The sequence below is a fragment of the Erinaceus europaeus genome, chromosome 9 (genome assembly GCF_950295315.1).
Source record: "Erinaceus europaeus chromosome 9, mEriEur2.1, whole genome shotgun sequence".
In the NCBI taxonomy this organism is placed as follows: Eukaryota; Metazoa; Chordata; class Mammalia; order Eulipotyphla; family Erinaceidae; genus Erinaceus; species Erinaceus europaeus.
This window is the reverse complement of record NC_080170.1, coordinates 73,326,918-73,351,627: the sequence shown is the minus strand read 5'-3', so window position 1 is coordinate 73,351,627 and position 24,710 is coordinate 73,326,918. Positions and strand designations below refer to the sequence as shown.

Here is a 24,710-nt window from a genome sequence, read left to right as displayed (position 1 = left end):
CTGCCTTCTTTTCTTCCTCTCCTATAAAACCAGCACTTGACTCCAAGTTCCATATAGGAGGGGCAGTGTTCTCAGCCTGGACCCCTATGCCAGCTTATCCCTGGCACCTGGATTTGAGGAATTGTGTAATTCTCAACTCTCCCCTTACTCTTTAGATGCCCTGGCCAGGGGGTATTTTATAAATAAAACTAAGGTGTGTGTGTGTGGGTCAGGCAGTGGTCCACCTGGCTGAACAAACATATTACCATGTTTAAGGACCTGAGTTCAAGTCCCTGCTCCCCACCTGCAGGTGGGATGTTTCACAAGCAGTGAAGTAGCTCTGCAGGTGTCTGTCTCTTTCTCTCTCCCCTCTCAATTTCTTTCTGTCCTATCAAATAAAAAGAAGAAAAAAAATGAAAATAAATTAGTAAAGCCAAGGTAAAGAGGGCTCTGAGTGCCCTGGCTATGTAGATAAAGGGTGTTGGGTTTTTTCTTTTTTTTCCTTTAATAAATCACTTTTCTCCATTGGTCCCCAGGCTAACTCTTTTAGGCCCAAGGCGCACACATCAGTTAGCCGGTGACAATGTGGTCTATGGTTTGGGTCTATGGTTTTGCATGTGGGACTGCAGCCTGGTTGGCTGTTATACCCACTACCTGTTTCAAAATGCCTTTCCTCAGAACTTGGCAGAGTGGCTTACAGGGGACAAGAAATTAAAGGTGGTCAGGTGGTGGCACATCTGGTTAAGCGCAAACATAACCATGCACAAGGATATCTGGTTTCAAGCTTCTGGTCCCCACCTAGGAGAAGTTTCACAAGTGGTAGAGCAAGTCTGCAGGTCTCTCTCTTTTCCCCTCCCTCTCAAATTCTCTCTCTCTCTCTCCCCTTCTGATAAATAAATAAATATTAAAAGAATGGGTGTTTGGGGGCCGGACAGTAGTACAACAGGTTAAGTGCATATGGTGCAAAGCACAAGGACTGGCCTAAGGATCCTGGTTCTAGTCCCCGGCTCCTCACCTGGAGGGAGGTCACTTCACAAGTGGTAAAGCAGGTCTGCAGGTGTCTATCTTTCTCTCCTCCTTTCTGTCTTCCTGTCCTCTTTTTTTTTTTTAATGTTTTTTTTAATATTTTACTTATTTATGAGAAAGATAGGAGGAGAGAGAAAGAACCAGACATTACTCTGGCACATGTGCTGATGGGGATGGAACTTGGGACCTCATTCTTGAGAGTCCAAAGCTTTACCACTTCAGTACCTCCCAGACCACCCTCTTCTCTCTTGATTTCTCTCTGCCCTATTCAATAACAATAACAACAGCAATGGCAACAATTACAGCAATAATAAGGGCAACAAAAATGGGAAAAAATGGCCTCCAGGAGCAGTGGATGTAGGGCAGGCACTGAACTCCAGCGGTAACCCTGCAGTAAAAAAATAAAAAGAATGGGTGGTTGCAGGTGTAAACTGCCTGGAGTTGTCAAGCCCATGTCCCTTGGGGCAGATGTATGGGACATTCTGCAGGGATCCCCTCTGGTGGCCCTGCTCTCTTTTTCTGATCTGAGGGGATGGTGGGGATGGTGGAGATGTTCCTATTACAAAGGCTGGGACATTTTGTCTTTGGGGGGGTTTGGCCCCGATCCCAAGGACATGGTCTGCAGGCACTTTTGTTACTGACTAGGTGCTGGCTGGGTGTTCATCTGAAGTCCTTCTGAGCTTCCCCCCCACCCCAAGCTCCCCACCAAGTGTTTACAAGGCAACAGGATTTTAGGGCCTGGTGGGATAGCTCATCTGGGTAGTACACCTGCCTTGTCCTGCCCACTAAGATTCAAATCTGGCCTACCAATGTATTTGGGGAAGCTCTGGTATTGTAGGGCTTTATCTTCTTTCCCTCTGTCTCTCTGTCTGTTGTTTCTCTGGATCAAGAGAGCCAGCCTGGAGCAGCAAAGTTATGTTAAGAGAAAAAAATTAGGCACTTTCTGGAGGGGGAGGGCACAAAGGAGAGGTGTATTGGATTGTCAGAAATGTCAGGATGCATGTTTGCATAGAAAAAAATGAGTCATAGGTAAAATGAAAGAAAAAGAAAAAAGATGCCATGACTTTTTCAATAACCCAGTAATGGTAGTTTTTAAAGATGCAGCGGCCTCGGGAGCCTGAGCCCCAGCTGTGTGTCTCAGATCCTCTTCTGAGCTGTATGCCATTACTTGAGTGACTCTTCCTCTCTGTCCCAGATGCCCTCTGAGGATTGTCCTGCAGATGTGTGTCAGTGATAATGCCTGGCATAGGACAGAGAGTTACTAACTCATCTTTCTTATTTCTGGCCATGCATTCCTCTAAGAAAAAAAAGTCACTTGCTCCAGATGATTCTTAACCAGCAGACAGAAAGGGTGGAATTTAAGATTCACTCTTCTGTTTCTCTCGCTGGTCTCTCTAAATTTAATTATTTATCTATTTTGCCCTCCTTCCTCAGTCTGGGCTACTATTTTCATTCCAAGAGAGAGACACATAAACAGACAGGGATTTCAGTTGCCATTTTTATTTTATTTTATATTAGTCATCATGGGGGCTTCTTTGCTCTCAGTTGACTTTTTCAAAAAGAGAGCTGGAGAGGGAAGTTGAGGGAGGGTGGGAGCTAGGGAAAGACACAGAGACACCACAGCACCAAAGCTTCCTCCAGTGTGGCAGGGGTCAGGTTCTAACCTGGGTCACACACATGGCAAAGCAACACACTGTCCGGCCCCAGTGGTCATTTTCAGTGGAACATAGAGAACTTTCTGGTGGTAGTGTATTGCTCAATGTAAATTGCAAGCAGTGGAGTCAATTGGAATAACACACCCTGCTGGACACAAATAGATGGAAAATGTTTTATAAAGCATGTGGCCCATGTGAAAGCTAACACGGTATTTTCCATTTTTATTTATTCTTCTTTTCCTTTGCTCCTTCACTTCTACCTCTTCCTCCTCTTCTGTTTTTTTTTTTTTTTGCACTAAGACTTTGAAATCCATTGATGCATTGTGTGTTTTACATTGGCAGCATATCTTTGACCTTTGCCTGTCCAAAGAGGTCCATTTACTGCTCTGTTTCCTTCTTTCTTTCTCCTTTCATTCCTTCCTTCCATCCTTCCTTTCTTTCTCTACTTTATTTACTTTTCTGTTGTTGTTATCAATGGGGTTCAGTGCCAGCATTATAAATCCATGGCTCCTGCTGGTCATTTTCCCCTTTTCCCCCTATTTTTCATTTGCTAGGAGAGAAATTAAGAGGGGACAGGGAGATAGGGAGAGAAAGAGAAACACGAGAAACACCTGGAGACTTACTTCACTGCACATGAAAGATTCCCCCTGCAGGTGCGGAGCGGTACTTGAAGCTGTGTGCTTAACTAGGATCACCCCACACACACACACACACACACACATTATTAGAGCACTGCTTAGCTCAGCTCTAGCTTATAGTGGTGCTAGGGACTGAATATGGGACCTCAGAGAATCAGGCATGAGAATCCTTTTGCAGAACTACTGTGCTGTCTCCCCAACCTCCTTTCATTGTATGCTTTGTTCTCTTATCCTTTACAAAATCTGAAATGTCCTCTAAAATGGTGTGTGTGTTTATAGTAGCCCCCTTCCTGTTGTTTGCTTGTTAGAGAACAAGGTTGCAACTCATGAGTTCTGGGGTTTCCTGCTGAGTGTGCTTTTGAGCAGTGTCTCTGTGTGTCACTTTGGAGAGCCAGGTGGTTGACCTCTCCTCATTCTGGGGGTCATAGCCCCAATATAGACCCCATCAGGAGCCCCATGTGGGCTTAGGACCTCAGGCAGGTGCAGCATCCTTGGCCTGCCCACTGTCTCAGCTCTCCCTTGCCTCCGTTGGCTGCTTTACCCAGGCTGAGTCACTATTCAGACACCTGTCCATGTAGGCGTGGATACATGAGTGTGACAGTACTGACACATGAGTGTGACTGTACTGACTGTCCCTGGGGCATTGGGCCACAGAGTGTCTGAGCTGTGTTTCCTGCATGCAGGGTGCCCACATGGTATAGACCCATGGGTGGCAGTGTAGATTGGTGCTTGGTACTGTTTTATCTCTACTCCATAAATATTCCCATTGGTGTGGAAATGAATCATGAGGCATTATCTGAAGCTGCTGCAGAAAATAGCCCCTGTTCCCATGTTTTTAGGGAACCCTTCATCTTATGCCAGGGTTTTTATAAACCCAGAGACAGCACCTATTTTTGTGTTCAGGTGGGTCTAATTCCTTTCATGCTTGGAGAATGTGTGGTGGTGGGGGGTCTTTGGACAGACCTTCTTTCTCCCATGGTGTTTTGGTCTTGGAGAAGGAGAGTCTGAAGGAGCTTCATGCTTAGCTCAGAAGGTGGCTGGAAGTGTCTATGACCAAGCACAGCCAACGACCACTGAGCTGTTTTTTCCTTCTTGTAAAGTTGCTCAGGAAAGGTGTTCTGGGTGTGTGACTGGGTCTTAGACTCTCCTCCTACAGCCTTTATAGCCTTGAGGATATTGGTGCTTCTGTAGACCTCCTAGATCTTTCTATGGCACAGAGGAGACATGGAGAGAGAGAAAATTCAGGAAGGACGAGTGTTCTCATGGTCTGGAAATCAAGAGATTAACTGTCTCAGCCCAGAGAGTTGAGAAATGAAGAGAAAGAACATGTAGGTAGACCTCTAGTGGGTGTTGGTCTCTGTGCCAGAGACAAGAAGTGTGAATGGGAGAAGCAGATAGGGTGTGGACCCAGGTCCCACAGTGGAGGAGAAGGGTCGTTTAGGGTGGAAGGTGTGGCATGCCCACAACTAATGTGAGGCCATGGGAACTTGGGTGCCTGCGACAACAGTGACAGTGTACATCATAACTTTCGACTACCCTATAAAGTGATTGAATGAAACACAATTCCCAACAACCTGGTGTTTTGTCTACCAGCTGAGGGATCAGGCCTCTAATTAGCCTGAGGGTGAAAGCAGAGATGAGCTCCAGGAGCTCCAGAGTTCAAAACCTGCATGTGTACACGTTGTTCCTTCTTTTTATTTATTTATTTTTGGATGGAGACAGAGAGAAATTGAGAGGGGAGGAAGAAATAGAGAGGGAAAGAGACAGAGAGAAACTTGCAGCCCTGTTTCACCACTCGTGAAGCTTTCTCCCTGCAGTTTCTCCCTCTCTGCTTGCTCTGGGCTGGAGTGTGGATGGGTGGGCCTCCTTGAACTCATGCTAAGGAGACAGAAGCCTGCCTTTGGGGGTTTCCATTAGGGAGGCAGCAGTTGCCCAGTTGGCTTGCCCTGTTAAGCCCCTTGCAGTGCTCACAAGTCTGGTGTTCTCCACTCTGCTCCTCCCTGTCCATTGGGATGGACCTTTTCTTTTCTGACATTTGGCTCCTTTGTGGAAGCTTAACTGTCCTTCAACTTGGTTTGCCTGCTGATGTTAGCAGACTTTCTGCTCTGGAGATGCTGAAGGGTGGGGGAGTAAGAGTCCTACCCCCTCCCCACTGCCCCACAATTTGATAAGTGTAAGTATTAGTCCTCAGTTCCAATCTTAGTTGCTTTTCAGTTTAGTTCTGCTGTCCACTCCAGAGGACTAGTGACATAGCAGGATGACAAGAGTTCTATTTCAGTCCATTGGCTGCTTTGCAACTGTTTGTGCAGAGGCTGGGTAGTGGCACACCTGGCTGATATCATATGTTACCATGTGCCAGGACACAAGCTCAAGCCCTTGGTCTCTACTGCAGGAGGCAGCTTCACAGCAGTGGAGCAATGCTTTGTTTCTTTCTGTTTCTGTAAGGGGTGGGAGGCCACTGGGAGTGAGGAAGTGGTGCAGATACTGAGCCCCAGCAACAATCCTGGTAGCAGCAAACAAAAAAGTAAGTATCTGTGCGACCTTCCTATAGGATTAGGCTGTGGATCCTTTTCTTCAAGGTGCTTCAGCCCTAGAAGGGACCCGAATCTTGGTCATCATCCTTGTACTATAGACTGCCAAGTCCCTGTGTCCCCAAGGGTCGCCAAGAACCACCTTCTGTCACCTTCTGGGGCATAGGAACTGGCTCATATTCAGTTAACCCCATGAAGATGCTGCTCATGCTGCCTCGGAGTTCCTGCACTGCAGGTCCAGCACTTGTCCCTCTGCTCTGTCACTGCTGTCTTGACCCTCCCCCCACCAGCCTGCCTTCTGTTCCTCCCTCTCCTAGGGTGGGGATGGCGGGCGCACTGAGTTTGCCTGGCATTTCCCTGGGATGGCTGGAATTCATGCCTCTCTGCGTGAGCCTCTCTGATATTTGTTCTCCCTGGTGACTTAGCTGCAGAGTACTCCTGGCTAGTCTGTGAGTGTGTTAGCCGGATGCATCAGGCTGGGCCTGATTATTCTTTTCGTGCTTGTGTAGAATTTCTTAGTTGTGTGTGTGTGTGTGTGTGTGTGTGTGTGTGTATACATCTCTGTTTCATGTTTGTTTATGAGAGAGAGAGAGAGAGGGAGAGAGAGAGAATGAATGAGAAAGAGAGAGAGGGAGAGGAGGGCAGAGAATGAGAGAGAGTGAGGGAGAGAGAAAGTGGAAGTACACTAGAGCATCACTTTTGGCAATTGTGAGGCTGGCAATACAACTTGGGACCTCATGCTTGCATGTCCCAGTTCTATCCACTACACCATCTCCTGGGTACTTTGTACTTTATTATTATTTTTTCTCCCAAAATGTATTTATCTGTAAGAAATAACTACAGTATCACACTGGTACATATGATGCCAGGAATTGAACTCAGGACCTCATGCTTGAGAGTTCCACCTTCCAGGCCACTGTAAGTATGTTCCTCAGGCATCCAGTAAATGCAGACAGACCTTTTCAGTGTTGGCTGTCATTCCTGAGTCACTGTGTTAACAAGCTCCATTTCCACAGCTAGCTGCATCTTACCTATCTACCCCTCCCCACCCCATGGCTGCCTGCTTTTTTCATTCTCTCTTTGTCTGACAACAGGAGACAATGGGTCACCTGGTGCTCTGGGGCCTTTAATTGATTAATTAACATTGAAAACATTGAAAATGTTTCTATTTATTAATGTGAGAGAAGAAAGATGTGGATGAGGGAGAAAGAACCAAAGCATCACTCTGGCACTTGAAATACCAGGGATGGAATTGGTGATCTTGTGCTTGAGTCTAATACTAGACACACACACACACACACACACACACACACACACACACACTTCTTTCTTTCTTTCTTTCTTTCTTTCTTTCTTTCTTTCTTTCTTTCTTTCCAGAGCACTACTCAATTCTGGCTTCTAATTATGCTGGGATTGAACCTGGGAACTCAGAGCCTCAGGCATGAAACCGTTTTGCATAACCATTATGCTATCTTCTCAGCCCCCTAGATTTTTTCTTTCCCCAAAGTCAAGCTATCTTCTGTTGTCTTCAGTTTACTTTGTACTTTCTTTAAAATATTTTTATAAGGTCCTTTTTCTCTCTGTTCCTTTCTTTCTTTCTTACTTTCTCTTATAGAGGTAGAGAAGGCAGAGAGAGAACGTCAACTGAAACTTTCTCCAGGGAAGTGGGGACCAGACTCAAAACTGGGTCTTGGGCATAACAAAGCAGCCCAAAATGTAAGTGGGATTCTGTGTTCAGGTGTAGACCCAGAAGCAGGTTAAGTAATTGATCTGGAAAGTTTCCTTCTCCTCCAGTCCCCAGGCCCTCCTTACACACCCCCCCCCCCCCCACAAGTGAGCCAGGAGGGCTCCTCAGCTCTCTCCCCTCAGGAGTAAATGGAACAGTCCCCTTCTGAAGTGGGAATTCCTGGCTGTGGAGTCTGTGACATCTCAAACCACCTGTCATCTCTCGAGGTCACTCCTGGGGTGGCCTTTCCCTGCCCCTGGCTGGAATGGCTCATACTTTGAACACAAACAACCCTGCAGCAATTAGCTGCCCCCCTCCCCCAAGCCTTTGCCTATGAGCTATCATGGGAGCTCACCCCAGAAGTCAGTGCAGCCCTCTCTACTTCAGAACTCTCTAACTCTGTACTTTGTGATTTCTTTTTCCTTTTTCTTTTACATCCTGATCTTCCTTTGTGGAAGGGTCCCTTTACTTATTGCAACAGGTTAGCAAACTTGCGTTAGTTTAGAAGCTCACTCTCTGACATTTCTTGAGTGTGTAGTTTATTTATTTATTAGCAGAGTGCTGCTCAGCTCTTGCTTCTGCTCGTGCTGGGTATTGAACCTGAGACTTCAGAGCTTCAGGAATGAAAGTCTTTTGCATAAACACTATACTGTCTCTCCTGCCCTCTTACTAACACTCACTCTATCAATCAGTGGCTCTTGCATGGACTTCTAAGAGGAAAGTAAGCCAAGAAATGCTTTGTGAACAACACATCCCAAGACAACCTTGTTTCCCTCTGTGGTTCTACTCTCGGTCAGGGCTGTAGAGAGCATTCTAGCAAGGGAACAGTCACAGATGGACAAAGCCTTGGGAGGACTGAGTGAGGACAGGGCTGAGCTTCCTGCATCTCCTTGAGCACTGAATTGATATGGTGGGCAGGCAGTGGGAGGCAGAGGTCTGGGGAGGGCATACTTAGAGAGGTGTGAGCCCCCATTTCAGGCTGGGGTGCATGTGTCTGGGGCTTTGGGGAGAGGTGATGCCGGGATGAGTGTGGTCTTTGAATGACTCGTGTCCTTGCTGTAAGCCCACTCCCTTGAGTTGTAGTCCCAGTGTGTGTGAGGGAGGGCTGTGTGTGTGTTCGTGTGTGTCTGTGTCTGTGTCTGTGTTTGTCTGTCTGTCTGTCTGTCTCCTGGACTGACCTGACTTTAAATGAGGGGCTGAAATTGGCCCCATGGATTGGGCTGAGCTGCCGGCTTTATTTGTGGCCACGCAAGGTCTGATTTGTCTTTTTGTTTATTTGAGACAGAGATGCAGAAAGAGTGAAAAAGATCACAGCACCAACACTTCCTCCAGTGTGCTGGACACTGGGCTTGAACCTGGGTTCCACACATGGCAAAGCAGTGCACTATCCAAGTGAGCTATTTCACTAGCACCTGATTGATCTTGTCTATGATCTTTGTGCCTCTGTTTTTCTTTGAACAAGGACATCACTGAGCCTCATTGATTTCATACCTCTGCTTTCTTCTTAATTAATTAATTAATTAATTCTTTTTTGTTATTGTCCAAGTTTCACCACTCTTGGCTTACTGAATGGTCAGAGAGAGGGAGGGAGGAAGGGACGGAGGGAGGGAGAGAGGGAGGGAGAGAGAGAGAGAGAGACTGACCACAGTGCCAAAGTTTCTTCAATGTCATGGGGGTCGAGCTTGAATCTAGGTGGTGCACATGGCAAAGCATCACACCGTCCATGTGAGCCATCTTGCCAGCCCCAGTGGAAGGGTTGACGCATCGGGACTGCCTGCCGACTCTGGCTTCTCCTGTGGGTGAAGGGCTCCTCCAGATGGTCCAGTTCTTCATCCCTCTGTCTGCTTTTGTAATGATGAGAAAAGACTTTCGCTTTCTCTTATACCTGCATACCTTTGGGTGGAACCTGGAGTGGAGGGGCAGGGTGGCTCAAGGACAGTGGCCCATTGACACAAGGTGAACAGCAGCCACCTGCCCTCAGGGAGTGGGACTGGAGGCCTAGCTGTTGGGGATCCATGGGGTGTCGGGCAAGAACACTTGAGCTGCTCATGTATTCCTGTATTTAAGACATTTGGATCCTGGGTGAGGGACTCCATGGAAGTCTTGCTTTGAGGTTGAGGGGCCTGGGCTGGCTGCTGCTCTCAGCTCCTCTCCTCCTGCCTCTGCTCCAAGCTGGCTTTATTAGGAATTCCCTGGCCTTTGGAGGGGGGACATCCAGGGAGAGAGCCCAGTCCTGCTCACATTTGGCAGGCAGCCCCACAGCCCTGGCCATCAGTTTCCTCAAGCTATTTTCCCCCATCCCCCCAGTCTGCTGCCTTTTTTTTTTTTTTTTTTGTCTGAGGTGACTGGGGGTGGGTGGGCTGTTTCTCCCTTTCCTTCCAGCCTCTCCCTTTTGAAAGAGGCCCCCCTTTCTCTGGTTCCAGCCACTGGGCTCTAGGAAGAGAGAGAGGAGGAGGGGGGAGGGTGGAGAGTTCATCCAGAGTTCGCATCCAGATTCCCCCACAAAGTGCCTGGGACCTCTTGCTGACTCCTCACCCCTTGTCCTCATCACTCAGCGACAGACAGGAATCCAGAGCCTGGGGCCCAGCCTGGGCCCTGGGGGAGGGGAGGCCTGAGCCCCCTTTCCATTAGGCACTGGAGGGTGGGGTGAGGGGGTTCTGCTCCCCCCATGCCCAGCCCTTCCCCCTGCCCTCCCCATCCCAGCTTCCTCTGGTCTTTGCTTTGGGGCCCAGCTGGGAAGGCAGTTTGGGGCAGAGAGGGGATCAAACAAAGCTTGGAGGGGAGGCATCTCCTGAAGCTGATATTATCTACTCCCCCATTCTTCCTGCCAGACTCCTTGGGAGTGAAGGCATAGGTACCTGGGAACCATGAGGCTCAGGGTTTTGCAGAGCATTGAGTGGAGCCTACAAAAGGCAGGTTATTCAGGGACTATGGCAGGGAATCATCCAGCTTCTGTAAGGCCACTTCCCCATCCTCCCCTGTCCTGCCAAGTGCTCTGGGATGCAGAGTGGGAAGGTGAAGGGACGCCCCTAAGATGCCCCACATCCCTTCCCCTGGGGAGTGGGAGTGGGAGCCAGACTTAGCTGCTGGTCAGGGAGGGAAGGGTGGGCTGGGGTAGCAGGGGCGGGTGGCGGGTGGCTCTTCCATGGTGTGCCCTAGCTTTACACATTTTCTCTGATTGCCCCCAGTGTGGGACACCTTCACGACTGTCCCCAACCTAGGACTGGACCCTTCAGTGGTTATCCTCCACATGTATACATTCTCCTGACTGTCCCCAGCCTGAGACAGCTCCATGATTGTCCCCAGCCTAGGACAACCTTGGAGCAGGAGGGGCATTGGGAATTCAACTTGGTGGCATGAATGGGAGGTTGGTTCTGTTTCTCCTGACCATTGACTTGCTGGAACCCTGGCAGCCAGGGAAAGAAACCGGACCCAGCCAGTGCAAGGGTGTGGGGACTTGGCACTGTCTGTCCAGGGAACCTGATGGAGTGGCCTCATATTGAGTTGTGTGTGCTGCTCCTGGACAGGACTTTTCACCTGGTGATCTGAATGTGGCCAGCTTGAGAAACTAGGATGCAATAGTCCTGAGCGGGGGCATGCGGTCATTGAAAGAGCTTGCTAGAGAGTGTAGAGGGACTGGGGAGACAGCATAGTGGTTCTGCAAAGGACTCTCCTGCTTGTGGCACTCAGGTTCCAGGTTCAACCCTCAGTACCCACCATCAGCCAGAGCTGAGCAGGGCCCTGGTAAAAAACAAAGCAAAGGAAAACAAAACAAAGCTATGTGTATTATAGTGGAATATAGTGCATGTCCAGCTACATATGGTGTGTGTATGGGTATGTATGTATACAAATAGATATTTTATTGCCACCAGGGTTATTGCTGAGGTTTGGTGCCTGAACTATGAGTCCAGCATTCTTGGTGGTAATTTTTTTCCTTTACCTCCTCCTCCTCCTCCTCCTCGCCTCCTCATCCTCCTCCTTCTACTTCTCTTTCTTCTTCTCCTTCTCTTCCTCCTCCTCCTTTTCCTTTCTTTCATTAGATAGTAGAGAGAGAAATTGAGAGGGAAGGGGAAGATAGAGAGGGAGAGAAAGAGAGACAGTTGTAAGCTGCAGTCCTGCTTTACCACTTATGAACCTTCTTTCCCCTGCAGGTAGGAACTGGGGGTTTGAACCTGGGTCCTTGGGCATTGCAATGTGTGCAGTCAACCTGGTGCACACCACTGTTCAGTCGTGTGTATGTGTATATTAAGTAATTTATTTTTAATGCCAATATTAAATCATCTGTATGATTTTATCATGCTTGGAGAGCTCTTTTCCCTCCTCCTCCTCTTCTTTTTTTAAATATTTATTTTCCCTTTTGTTGCCCTTGTTTTTTTATTGTTGTAGTTATTATTGTTGCTATTGATGTCAGTGTTAGATAGGACAGAGAGGAATGCAGAGAGAGGAGGGGAAGACAGAGAGGGGGAGTGAAAGATAGACACCTACAGACCTGCTTCACTGCCTGTGAAGCGACTCCCCTGTAGGTGAGGAGCTGGGGGCTCAAACGGGGATCCTTATGCTGGTCCTTGCACTTTGCGCCACATGCGCTTAACCTGCTGTGTTACCGCCCGACTCTCCCTCCTCCTGCTCTTTTCTTCAAGCTAGGGGGTGAGAGACAAGGAGTAAGAATCACAGAAGGAGGGAGAGATAGAGGAGAGACCCCCGCAGCACCACTCCACTGATAGGAAGTTTTCCTTTGCAAATGTTCCCATGCAGTGGCTATAGCTTGAACCCAGGTCACCTATTGGGTGAGCCATCTCCTGTCTCCTCCAGTAATAATTTTTAAGGGTGTATTTTCTAGTATAATAGAGGGAGAGAGGGAAAGAAGGGGTGGGGGAGAACTGAAGACTCAGTCTTTTCCTGGGTGTTACCTGGGATTGAAATGGAGACTTTGGGCTTACATGTCTGATATTCTATCCACTGCCTGGCCTCTCTGGTTCCTGATTTCTTTTTGGGCAGAAAAGCTGGTGCACAGATCACTTGGGAAGAGAGAGAGAGAGAGAGAGAGAGAGAGAGAGAGAGAGAAAGAGAGAGAGAGACACTATAGCACTGAAGCTTTCTCCAAGTAACCACAGGCTGGGGAGAGAGGGTGCTGTCTGGTAGGTTGTCCCATTAGCCCTAGTGGGTTTGGGATGTCCCTTATTCAGGGACACATATGCTTAGCTCCACAATAGGGCCCAGCCCACACTGGTTGTCCCAGTCCTCACCCCTGTGTGCTCTGGCCTTCTGGCTTCCTGAGGGCTCTCCAAGGCTGTCTGGAAAGTTGGGGTTCCCCACCCTTTGCAGGGGGGCTCCTGAGGTTGGATGCAGTCTAGACTCCCATCCTCCCCAGGGCTTCTCACGGAAAGTTGACAGGTGTAATTGATGAGTTATTCTAAGAATGTGGTTCCTGGGGAACTCTCTGGAATGGAGTGGCTGCAGTTAGTGTGGCTTTGGGGGGGAGGCTGGTGGTGAGGGGTGGGGTGCAAATGGAGGGAGGAAGCTGCAGGTTGGGGGAGGAGCTCTGTTTAGCCCCATCATGGTGTTTTCAGGCTTCTGTCTCTTCTCTCAGGGTGCCTGAGAGTCTGGCTCAGATGAGGCCACTGTGTCTCCTGCACTTATTTTAACTTGCCTTCATCCCTTTTCAACATTTATTAGAGAGAGAACCAGGGCATGACTCTGGCATATTCTGTACTAGGGATCAAACCTAGGACAAACTTGGGACACCAGCACTTTCTCTCTGGATTGTGCTCTATCCTGGGCAGCTCACTTATGAATAATCACTTGTAAATACTTGTGAAATTATTGTCAGTTGCACCAGTCCTATGGGTTGAACCAACTTCTCCTGTCCAGGGACCACTCTCTCCCCCTACTCCCTTCAATGCTCAGGGTTCTGTCTGCACAGCTTGTGGGCTATTGAGAAGGGACTGGTGGAGGCCCCAGTATAACCCCCTGTTATCATTGCCTCTGGAGGACAAGGGGCTGGAGCCCTGAGCTTGGGCCTGGCTCTTGGATGAGAAAGACTTGGGGTGGAACTGGGGTGACTTGAAAAACAGGACAGAATCTGTGGCCTTTAGTGGCCATCCTGATGATGTCCTGCTGTCAGGACTTCCTCCTTTGTGATAGCTTTGTTTGTTCCCAAGTCTTGGGGAGCCCTGATTTCAGGGCTGTGCTCCTGGAAGATTAGAAATGTGTGATCTTGCCCATCATCCGGCCAGTGTGAATTCTAGCTTCCAGCTTCCAGGTGGAATATTAACATGTTATTAATATTAACATGTTATTAACTCTTCCTTTTGTCTATGTCTCTGTCTCCCTTTTAGGTCTGTCAAGTTTGGGGTTCCAACTTAACCTCTAGGTGTTATTGGTAGAACTAAAAATATAAAATATTTTTAACAACAAGTATTTAATAACAAGTATTGTAAAAATACTTGTTATTGTCTTCTTTTTTCTCTTTTCCTTTGTTTTAGATAGAGACAGAGAAGTTGAGAGGGAAGGGGGAGATAGGGAATGAGAGACATCTGCAGACCTGTCCCCTCCCTCCAGGTGGGGACTGGGAGCTTGAACCTGGGTCCTTACTACTTATTGTCTTTCTTTTTTAGTGTCTGTCCTCATGGCCCCAAGTGTCCAAAGTCCACGCTGAGATGACACCACACAGTGACAAAGGGACACATGTTTCAAAGGTGCTCCAGTTGCTGAGTGCTGCACTGTCCTGTCTCCTGGAGGTGGGATGTGCCCTGTGTTTTGGGAACTAATGTACTTTTCATGCCCCTTTCCCTCCTCCCCCACCTCCCTCAGGCACCATGGTTACTTTCTGCTTTCCACTGCTCCTTCTAGAATATTCCATGTCCTCCTTCTCCCAGAAGTTCAGCTCCCCACCTCCAGGTTCATTCCTGCTTATGTACCCTGGAACTCATGTTGGGTTCATTCCCTTGCTGTAGGAGAAAGAAACTTTCTGACTTCTTCCTCCCTCCTTCCCTCCTTCTCAGTTTCTCTCCTATCCTCTCTCCCCTTTCCCTCTAGTCTTTCATTCCAGGCTACTCGTTGGGGGGTAGGGGGACACCTCCTGGCATGTGACTACAGAGTGTGTCATCATGATAGTCATTTTGCAGAGCACACCCTTCTTTTCCAGCCACTTCTCTAGCTTTTCTCTCATCAGACAAGACCCTATCCTTGCAGGGAAGCAGTGTAGCTGCCATCTGTCTGTTTCTAGCTTTCTACCCCAAGGTTGAGAAGCACAAAAGGAAGGAGTGTCAGAGCTCTAGCATCTAGTCCAGCACTGAGAGAACAGACAGGACCTTTGAATTCACAAAGAAAATGCTTATGTGCCCAGGAGGGGGCACCATGGATGAGACATTGGGCTTTTAAGCATAAGGTCCCGAGTTCAATCTCTCATCTCATGTGTCAGTAACACTCTGGCCTCTTTCTTTTTTTTCCTTAAAAAATAAAACATTTAAAAAAGATGTTTAATATGTGATGACCATGTTCAGAAAGGAGAATTAGCTACTACATCCCCAACTTAAAAAATGCACTAGGGGTTAGGTAAGTAGTGCAGCCGGTTAAGGGCACATGGTATGAAGTGCAAGGACTGGCATAAAGATTGCAGTTCAAGCCTCTAGCTCCCCACCTATAGAGGGGTCACATCACAAGAGGTGAAACGGGACTGCAGGTGTCTATTTATCTCTCCCCATCTCTGTCTTCCCCTCCTCTCTCACTTTTTCTCTGTCCTATCCAACAAAACAACAGCAATGGCAACAACAATAGTAGCAACAAGGGCAAGGGCAAGAAAATGGAAAAAATGGCCTCCAGGAGCAGTGGATTCATAGTGCAGGCATGGATCCCCAGCAATAATCCTGGAGGCAGAAAAAATAAATGCTAACCATGATGTGTACTCTGTATAAAATACTTGATGCCATTGACCGATCTTCCTCTTTCTCTCTGTCTCTCATATCAAATCTTCAACACTGAGTGTGTGTGTGTGTGTGTGTGTGTGTGTGTGTGTGTTACTCTTTGCATGTATCTCAGCTTAGACTGGCCCCATTGCAACCATCCTGGAGCTGCACACAGAGGTGATGGGTGTCAGGCCTGGGGTTAGGGGGCTCCAGCCTGTCCATTGCTTGTACAGATGGTGATCCTGGGGGCCCAGAGTGTCACAGTGACTAGGGGAGGGGTGACAATAACACAGGTATCCTGTGACACCTTCTTCTTGAAGAGCCTGGGTCTTTTCTCTGAACTCTGTGGTTTGAGGTTAGGGGATGTGAGGGTCTGCAAAGATGGCCTGCAGTCTTCTCTAGATATTCTTGTCCTCGTGGTAATCCCTGTGGATGGTGGGACACTCTGTCCAGCACCCCATTGTCTCAGGCACAGCCTTGGTTACCTTGCTTCAGGATTCCTGGAAGCCATTAGCAGTGCCATTGGCAGGTTATGACAGGTAGGTGAGGGGACAGGAGTCACAGCCTCCAAGCAGAGGCAGAGACAGCTGTGAGGGAGAGCACAGTTGTCCCAGCTGAGGTGGAGCTTCTTGAGGGAGGGGGGCAAGGAGAGTTTCACATGCCCCCTGTGTCAGATTGGGATAACTCATTGGCTTGCAGCCCCCACTTGGCTTAGCTTTGCACTCAGCAGGTGAGCTCCCAGTGGGCTGGCAGGTGCCAAGGAGGTTGGGTCTTCTGTATGGTAACCCAGTCCTTGCTGGATTACCAGCAACTTCATTTGGAACCATTATCATCATGATTATTTTTATTTTTACCATCAGGGTTATTGCAGGGGTTCAGTGCCTGCTCAGTGAATCTACTGCTCCCAATGACTATTATTTCCTTTTCACCCATTTACTTAATAGGACAGAGAGAAATTGAGAAGTGATGGGGAGATACAGAGAGAGACAACTGCAGCACTGCCTCACCACCTGGGAAGCTTCCCCCCGCAGGTGGTAACTAGGAACTTGAACTTGGGACCTTACCTTGGGTAATTTGTGCACTGTTCTGAGTGTACCACCACATGACCCCCGTTGTCACCATTGTTTCTCTTTATTTCCCCAGTTCAATAATATTTATGCACCTTTAAAAAAATTTCTTATTTTTCCATTTTATTGGGTGGTTAATTGCACTGCTGTTGATATACTGGTAGAGTTTCTCATCTTATGATAGGTGTCTGCAAAATACTCATTCCCAACTTAGGTCCCTTCCCACCATCATACACCAGGACCCTAAAGTCATTACCTCACCACCATCCCAGAGAAAGGGGGGGGTCAGATCACCTTGGGGGAGTCAGGGCATAGGATCCTCTGGGGATAGTGTCAGAGCATCTTGGGGGTCTCAGGGCACTTTGGGGGATGAGAGCACTGAACTAGTTCCCTGAGTGGTCAGAGCACTGGATAGAGCCCTTTCTCAGCAGTCTGTCTTGTCCCAGTTTACCTTGTCCACTTTTTGTCTCCCACCCAGGAGCTCATTCCATGAACAGGGTGAACCCACCCAAGGTATGGGGTCTCACAGTTGCTTGATGCCTATCATAGGCTCTCCTGGAAGAGGTGGGGTCATTCCTACAAGTGTCCTGCTTTGGCATAGGGTGAAGCAGGGTGGGACTGGGCACAGGGTGGCACCTCACAAGTGAGTCATTGCTGCTTGGGGGGATTGTAGCTGCAGCTTCAGGTGGCTCTGAAGATGGGACCCCTCATTCTGGAGGACTTAGTTTACAATGAGCCTTCTGGATAGGCTACAAGGAGTCCCTTTGAAGGGAAGTTGCTGAGAACAGACACCACCTCTCCTTTACCTTCTTCCTGGGTGTCACATGCAGTCCCATGACTCTCTGTTGGGCTTTGCGGACTGGGGATTCGATCCTCCATCTTCATGTAGAGCTCTGATTACAGGTGTTTTGCTCAGCTACCCTGTCTCCATTTCTGCTCTTGCTGGAGTTGGGTGGTGGTGGTGGTGGAGTGTGTTCTTGCAGCAGAGTTGCCCAACCAGTTTCTAACCTGGTGAGGGAGAGCCAGGTAGACAGCCCAGGCCTGCAGGACGGGCCAGGAGAGGCTGAGCCCCATTCACAGAGCAGGTTTGCTGGGGTGTTTGCATGGCACCTTCCCAAACCCTTAAAACAACTGTCAGCTCAGAGCTGAGATCAGAGGCTATCAACTCTCCCAGCCTGGCCTAGCCCAGCGCTTCCTGAGAATCAAGTTTCATTTCTCTATTCTCTCTCTCTTTCTCTCTCTCCACTGAAACTTCGTCCAGTATGCTTGGGGATATGCTCGAACCAAGGTGAGGCACATGACAAAGCAGCACACTATCCAAGTGAGCTATTTCCTTAACCTTTGGTCTTTCATGTCCTTCATTTGTCCCTCCCCTCCCTTCCTACCTCCCTTCCCCTCCCCTTCCTTTCTTCAGATAGTCTTCTTTCAGTGGGAATGTGTGTTTGAATTTGGTGGGGTTCTTTAAGAACTGAACACAGGATCAGTATTTCTGTCCCCCCCCCCCCCCCCAGGGTTTTCACTGAGGCTCAGTACTGGCATTATGAATCTGCTGCTCCTGGAGCCATTTTTTCCATTTTTTTATTGGCTAGGACAGAGAGAAATTGAGAGAGGAGGGGAACACAGAGAGGGAGAGAGAAAGACACCTGCACATCTGTTTGACCACTTGTGAAGTGACTCCCCCCCCTTGAGCGGGTCCCTGCACTTTGTACTATGTGCGCTTAACCTGCTGCACTACCATCCACCTTTCCTTTTTTTACTTTAATATTATTTATTTGTTTATTTTATTTTATTCTTTTGGATAGAGACAGGGAACTCGAGGGAGCTGGGAGATGGAGAAAGACAAAGAGAACGAGAGACACCTGCAGCACTGCCCCACTTCTTGTGAAGCTTTCCTCCTGCAGGTGGGGCCCAGGGGTTTGAACCCAGGTCCTTGCACATGATAACATGTATGCCCTGTTGGGTGCACCACCACCCAGCCCCTGCTCTGTGTTGATGACTTTTAAATCTCCTTTCTAGAATTGGGTGTCCAGTGGTCCCTTTAATTGAAACTCCAGTACTTGAAGGCTTGGTGATGCCCTTGAAAAGCAGAAGATAAACACACACACACACACACACACACACACACACACACACACACACACCTCTGAAATTAATACTCATATGTTATGTGGGCTTAGATGTCTGGTGTGCTGGGGTATGTACTTCAGTTTGCTTTGGGAGGATTGGCTGGAAGGCTTTCTTATCTCCCACCTCTCTGACTAGCACCTTGGGCAGGTTAATGTACTTGTCAACTTGTATGCTCTTGTATAGGGGGGGCTGAGAACACCAAATAGTACTTCTTGGTGGAAACTTAATTTGTGTTTATGTCTCAAACCAATCAGATGTTCCTTTTTACTCCAATTTCAAAATACTCAGATAGTTTTGAGAATTCACTCTTTCCCTCCAAAGTCCCTAGCTTGGTCAGGTTTGACTGTAATTGATATTTTATTTTATTCTTTTCTTTTTATTAGAGCACTGCTCAACTCTGACTGAAGGGTGGTCCTGGTTTTTTTTTTTTTAACTTTTAATCTTTATTTATTGAATAGAGACAGCCAGAAATCAAGAGGGGAGGGCGTGATAGAGAGGGAGAGAGACAGAGAGACACCTGCAGCACTGCTTCACCACTTGCAAAGCTTTCCCTCTGCAGGTGGGGACTGGGGGCTCAAACCCGGGTCCTTGCGTATTTTAATACGTGCCTTAATCAGGTGTACTACCACCCAGCCCCGGTCCTGGGGATTTTATCCTGAGTCATCTGGCTAGTTTTGTGACCTTGATGCCAATACAGGTCTCCCTGCTGCTGTTCCAGCCTCTGTGGGGAAGTAGCACTGGAGACTAGAGAAGTCACAGCTGTAAATTGATGGGTTTTTAGCTGATTTTTTTTTTGTTTTCAGTCTCTTTGTTGCTAAAGTTCAGACCTGGAAAGGTGTCTCAGAAACCAATCTAATTTGATGTCTGCCATCTCTAAGCACCGGTTTTTAGTCCTAGGAATTACCCATTCACCACCTTTCTATCCACAAACCACATATATGTCTCTGTTCACCGGTGGCTTAGGTGATCGCCTCTTCCCTCCCCTCCCCTCCCTTCCCCTTCCCTCCACTTTCTCTTTTCTCTTTTCCTGCCTTCCCCTTCCCTCCCTCCCTCCCTCCCTCCTTTCCTTTCTTCCTTCCTTCCTCTCTCTCTCTCTCTCTCTCTCTCTCTCTCTCTCTCTCTCTTTCTTTCTTTCTTTCTTTCTCTTTTTAACTATTTGTTTCTTTAACTCGTACCCAGAAGTGGTGAACCTCAGCTGTCACTCTCCTAGTTTGGTGCCAGTTTTTTCTGAGTATGGCCTTTTAGTCCTGGAATCCTCCCTCACCCCCTTTCTGTCCACGAGCCACACATGTATGTACTCACTTGTGGCTTGTTGAGTTTTTGAAGAGATCCTAGTCCTATTTTGTTGGGTTTCCAGGTGATTCTCCTTGCTTTATCTAGTTGATTGAGGAGAGCAAAACTCAGCTGCTGCTTCTCCATAGCCACACCTCTGGAATTCCCCGGTCCTGGGGATTGAACCTGAGACTGGGAGCCTTAAGCATGAAAGTCTTTTGCAGAACCACTAGGCTATCACCCTAGTCCTATAATTGCACTTTTCCATAAAGATATCGTTGGGCTAGTGAAGTAGCTTACCTGGATAGTGCTGCTTTGCCACATGGTGTGTGTGTGTGTGTGTGTGTGTGTGTGTGTGTGTGTGTGTGTGTGTACACTGCCTGAAGAAAGTAGTCCTCTAACATACTTAAGGTGTCTGGAATATAATCTCTATTTGCTTTCTGTTTGTCATTCCCAGCGCATTACATTCTGTGATAAAGGAGCCTGGTGGTGGTACACTTAGTAAAGCAAACAAGGATCCAGTTAAAGCCCCTGGTCCCTTCTTGCAGAGGGGTAGTTTCATGATTGATGAAGCAGGTCTGCAGGTGTCTCTCCCTATCTCCATTTCTTTCTCTATTTATTTCTCTTCCATTCTATCCAAAATAAATAAAATTAAAATATAAAATGTAAAAATACCTTATTTTAAGTTCTGTGATGACAGGAGTGAGACAGTAATCAAACTTTGTCCTTTTAATTTATTCTCATCCAGAACATTCCCTGCATTTGGCCAGGACGTGGTACATTTATTCACTTGACTGAAGGAAACACTGAGTGCTTTCTTTGTGGGTGGAAGCTGCTGCTGTTTGAACAATCTGTGTAAAAGACACCTCAAACATTTACCCAGCTTTTGTTATAGTGACTTTTTGGAGGAAGAGAGGAATTTCCTGGTTGGATGGTCTCTTTTATTTGAGGAGGATGGCAGAGCTGCATCATGCCTTAGGCACCTGGGAGGTATTTCAAGTGACACTGGACTCGATTTCCAGTGGACGTTGGGCACTGCTGGGGTGAGCTGAAGTGTGGCTCTGTGTGTTCTCAGCAAGGCCCCAGACTCTGGGTCCCATCTCTAGGTGAACTCTGAGGATTCTACACCCAGTTCAGGGTCTTCGTAGCAGAGAGCTTTGGTTGCTGGGACATATCCACCACTGCATCAGATACTCACTCATCCCCTTTTCAGCAGATCCTCACTGAGTCCCGAAAGTGTGCCCAGCCCTTTCAGGAGTTTGCCAGTCAAGTGTGAGGGGTGACAGGCTTGTCACAGCCCTTCTGGGGGTAGGGGATAGATGGGGTTGGCACAGACTGGGTTTCTCTCATGCCTCCACAGAAGAGGTGCTCATTTGCCATGTGGAGAGCCAGGCACAGAACCCCCAAGCAGAGTTGCCAGGTAGCAGTATTTTAATACAAGTGTTGCTCATATTCTGGAATCTTCCAGGACCTTCTAGAAGCCAATGGACAATGCACATAAGGATTTTGCTAGTCACAGTGGTCCCTTATCTATCATTACCTATGACTTGGTATCATGTGGCTCTCTAGTCTGCTGTCTCTTGGACCTGGGAGGGGGGTGAATGTAATCTTAGGTCCCGAAATAATTCCTAGTGAAAGATTGAGCCCAGACCCCTACCCACCTCGCCAGTGCCACCTCCCAGACTTCTGAGGTTCAATTTAAAAATCAGACTGCTCTCTGAATTGGGACAGCCGTAGAAGAGACCGGAAGATGGTTGGTGGGAGGAGGAAAGAGGATCACCTTCCAGAACTTTACTGGGTTCCCCATCCACAGTTCCCCAATTTCTCTCTGCAGTGAATTTCTGTGAAATGTTAAGAATTCCAGCAATCCCTGAGGGAGACTGCTGGCTCCTGAAATGTGAACCAGCTGTGTGTGGGGGTCTCCTAGGAGCCCCCCACCTCCCTGTCTGGGGAGAGGAGCTGATACGAAGCAGACATGGCTGCAGACAATAAAGCTACCCTCCTCCCCCTTTTGCTGATGAAGGAGAAAATAAAGGCAGGTACTGGGGTGTCACACTTTTCAGGAGGCCTGTCTCAGCACTGATTTTTAAATCCTTTTTTATTTTTGTCCTAAGAAGTCTATTCAGAGTAAGAGAGCAAGTATCTAAGAGCACAGGATCGAGGCTTTGTGTGGGTTGGCCCATCTCTGTGGCCCTACTGTGTGCTAGTATTTCAGAGGGAGTTTTGGAGCAGGGGTTATGTCCATGATCAGCAGAGATGATAGAATTGTGGCTCACATGTGACAACTGGAAAACATTGGCAACTTCCTTAAGCCACCTCTCTCACCCCCTTTCCTTTTATTTCACCCTACAACCCCCTTTTCTCTTCTGTGACTTTCCCATCCTCTACTCTCCAGCCAGCCTGAGGATCTTAAAGTCTCCTAAGAGACTTCTAGAAGCTTTTAGAACTTTTTGGGAATATTCTAGAATCTGGTGTTGAGATAGATCTCTCTGCACCTCCTTGTGAATAGCTGGATTTTTGAGAAGTCACTGAAACTCTTTTATATTGAGTGTGAAGACAGTTAGGCAGAGGGGCTGACATGCTTGACAGCAGAGTCCTCTCTGGTTTGACCAGTCACAGGACCAGCTCTGATACCACTCCTACCCCACAGCAGGCATTTGGGGTGTGGCCCCTGGGGGATCTGGCAGCATGGGAGTAGGGGAACTGGACAGTGCCTGGGCATCACCAGCAGAGAAGGAAGTCCCCAGACTTGGGGACCTGGAAGCATAAGAGCCCTACAAGTCTCCAGCAAATCTCATGCCCGTGACTCTGAAGGGTTGGAGCCAGTTCATGGTGGCCCTTAGTGTCTGTGACTCACAGTGTCTGTCACCCTCTGAGTCCCACCAGACTCAGCACTGGTGGAGGTGGAGGTGGCTGGGTGGCTGTGCCAATGAATCCCGGTCTGCCACAGCCAGCCAGCAGACACCAGTAACAGGACTGGACAGGAGTGGGTGGAAACCAGAGTCCAGGGGGGCGCCTCTGTCCCATTGTTTCTCTCTTTTGAAAAGTCAGTGTGGAAGGGTACTTTGAAGATCCCCAGGGCCCTATCCCCCTCACACAAAGTGGAGGGGGACTCCTGCTGTGTTTCAGAGAAACTGCCAAGCATCACCCCAGAAGTGGACTCTTATTAAGTGGGAAACCAGTAGTCTTTGGGCTTGGATGATCTGTCAGACAAAGGGGTGACACTCCTGCATTTTCTGCTGTAGAGATGTCCTAGGTTTGTCCTTAGTTCCAGCTAGAAGATGGGAACAAAGGAAAAAGAGAAGACAAAATGTCTCACAAACAAAAGTCTCTGTTTCCTGTCTCTCTTTCATTCCTCCCTGTGGTTTTCACCTGGTGGCTGGGCCTCCTGTCTGTCCTCGCTCATCTGGGGTTCCCCAAGTATTCTGTTACTTTAGATGGGGGGCCCCATCCCTTCATATATATATATATATATATATATATATATATTTTTTTTTTTTTTAATTTTTAAAAGTATTTATTTATTTGGGTAGAGACAGAAATTGAGAGGAGAGAGACACCTGCAGCACTGCTTCACAGCTTGTGAAGTTTTCCTCCTGCAGATAGGGGCCAGGGATTTGTACCCAGGTTTTTGTGCATTGTAGTGTGTGCACTCAACCAGGTGTACTACCATTTGACCCCCACCCCTTCACTTTGAAATGCTGCTTTTCCCTTCTCCCTCATTTTTTCCCCCTTTACTTTCAGGAGTCTTAGTTTGATATTGCTTGGCCCTTTTGTATGTGTGTGAAAAGGTCTGTTTCTTTTCTCCCTGTGTCTGTCCTTATAGTAAAAGCATCCTGTGCACAGTTGTGGTTCTGTTCTTTCTGGGCCTGTCTCCTCAGAATCCCTGAATCTGACTCAGAACAAACAAATAAAATAAAAATAAATCAACCAAAGAGAATTGGTCTCAGGGTTTTGTTGTCTTTACTGCTTCTTGAGGCGTGGGGATAAAAGTTACTTAGCTGGTCTCTTCCCTGGCAGGCTGGGAAGGAGGGGGTTGCCCTACAGGAAGAGGGGACCCCTGCTTTTTTTTTTCCTTTGAGGAGATAAGAGAGGGGAGGCAGCCCTGCCCCTGGACTCCCACAAACCACTAACATTTCTTCAGCTCCTTTACCCCCAGCCAGAGGGGCCCAGAAGGCAGGAACAAAGACCTGCTTTCTTCTCAGGCTGTTTGGATAGTGTTGGGTTACACCCGGCTCCCGGCCCATTTATAACCCCTGACACGCCAGCATGATGTCATGTGATTTTTCAGGCTCTCAAGGAGGGAATGTTTTGCCCTGGGTCAGAAGAATGCCAGTTGAGTTCTTTGCTGAAATGAAGGATGGCATGGTCTAGTGGAGGGGCTCTTTCCTCTTAGAAGGTGGTGGTGGGGAGCTAGTGTGAGGGCTGTTCGGGATCCCTCCCCCCCATTTGGATGGAGGCAGGCTGTCTCTTTTGTGGGAGGGCTGCCTATTTTGTCTTTGTCTACATTTACAGTGGAGCCCTCCACCCCCACCCCAGTGGCGAGCTTGAACTAGCTGGGAACATGTGCTTGCTCCTCACCCTGCCCCCACATTCCTAGGGGTCCCCTTAGTGTTGCCCTGCTTCATTGTCCCTAGTTTCCTGGCCCTGGAGTCCTGCCTCCCCAGTATGTAGGTCTTTCTGCTGCCTTGGTTATACACTGTTGTCCTGAGCTGTGACTATGGGAGCCCCCAGTCCCCCTTCCCCCCACCCCCCAGTTGTGCATTAGAGTATTAACCCTCC

The 24,710-nt window shown here is 48.2% G+C and overlaps 1 protein-coding gene and 1 long non-coding RNA gene across 5 annotated transcripts in view; both read left to right on the top strand.

Moving 5' to 3' along the window:
* Positions 1-24,710, top strand: part of PBX1 (PBX homeobox 1) — a 192,670-nt gene that overhangs the window by 11,031 nt on the left and 156,929 nt on the right. The gene's annotated exons all lie outside the window — the stretch shown is intronic.
* Positions 5,767-15,494, top strand: LOC132540456 (uncharacterized). The gene is made up of 2 exons (XR_009551637.1): positions 5,767-5,822; positions 14,173-15,494. It is a non-coding gene; the product is annotated as an uncharacterized LOC132540456 (long non-coding RNA).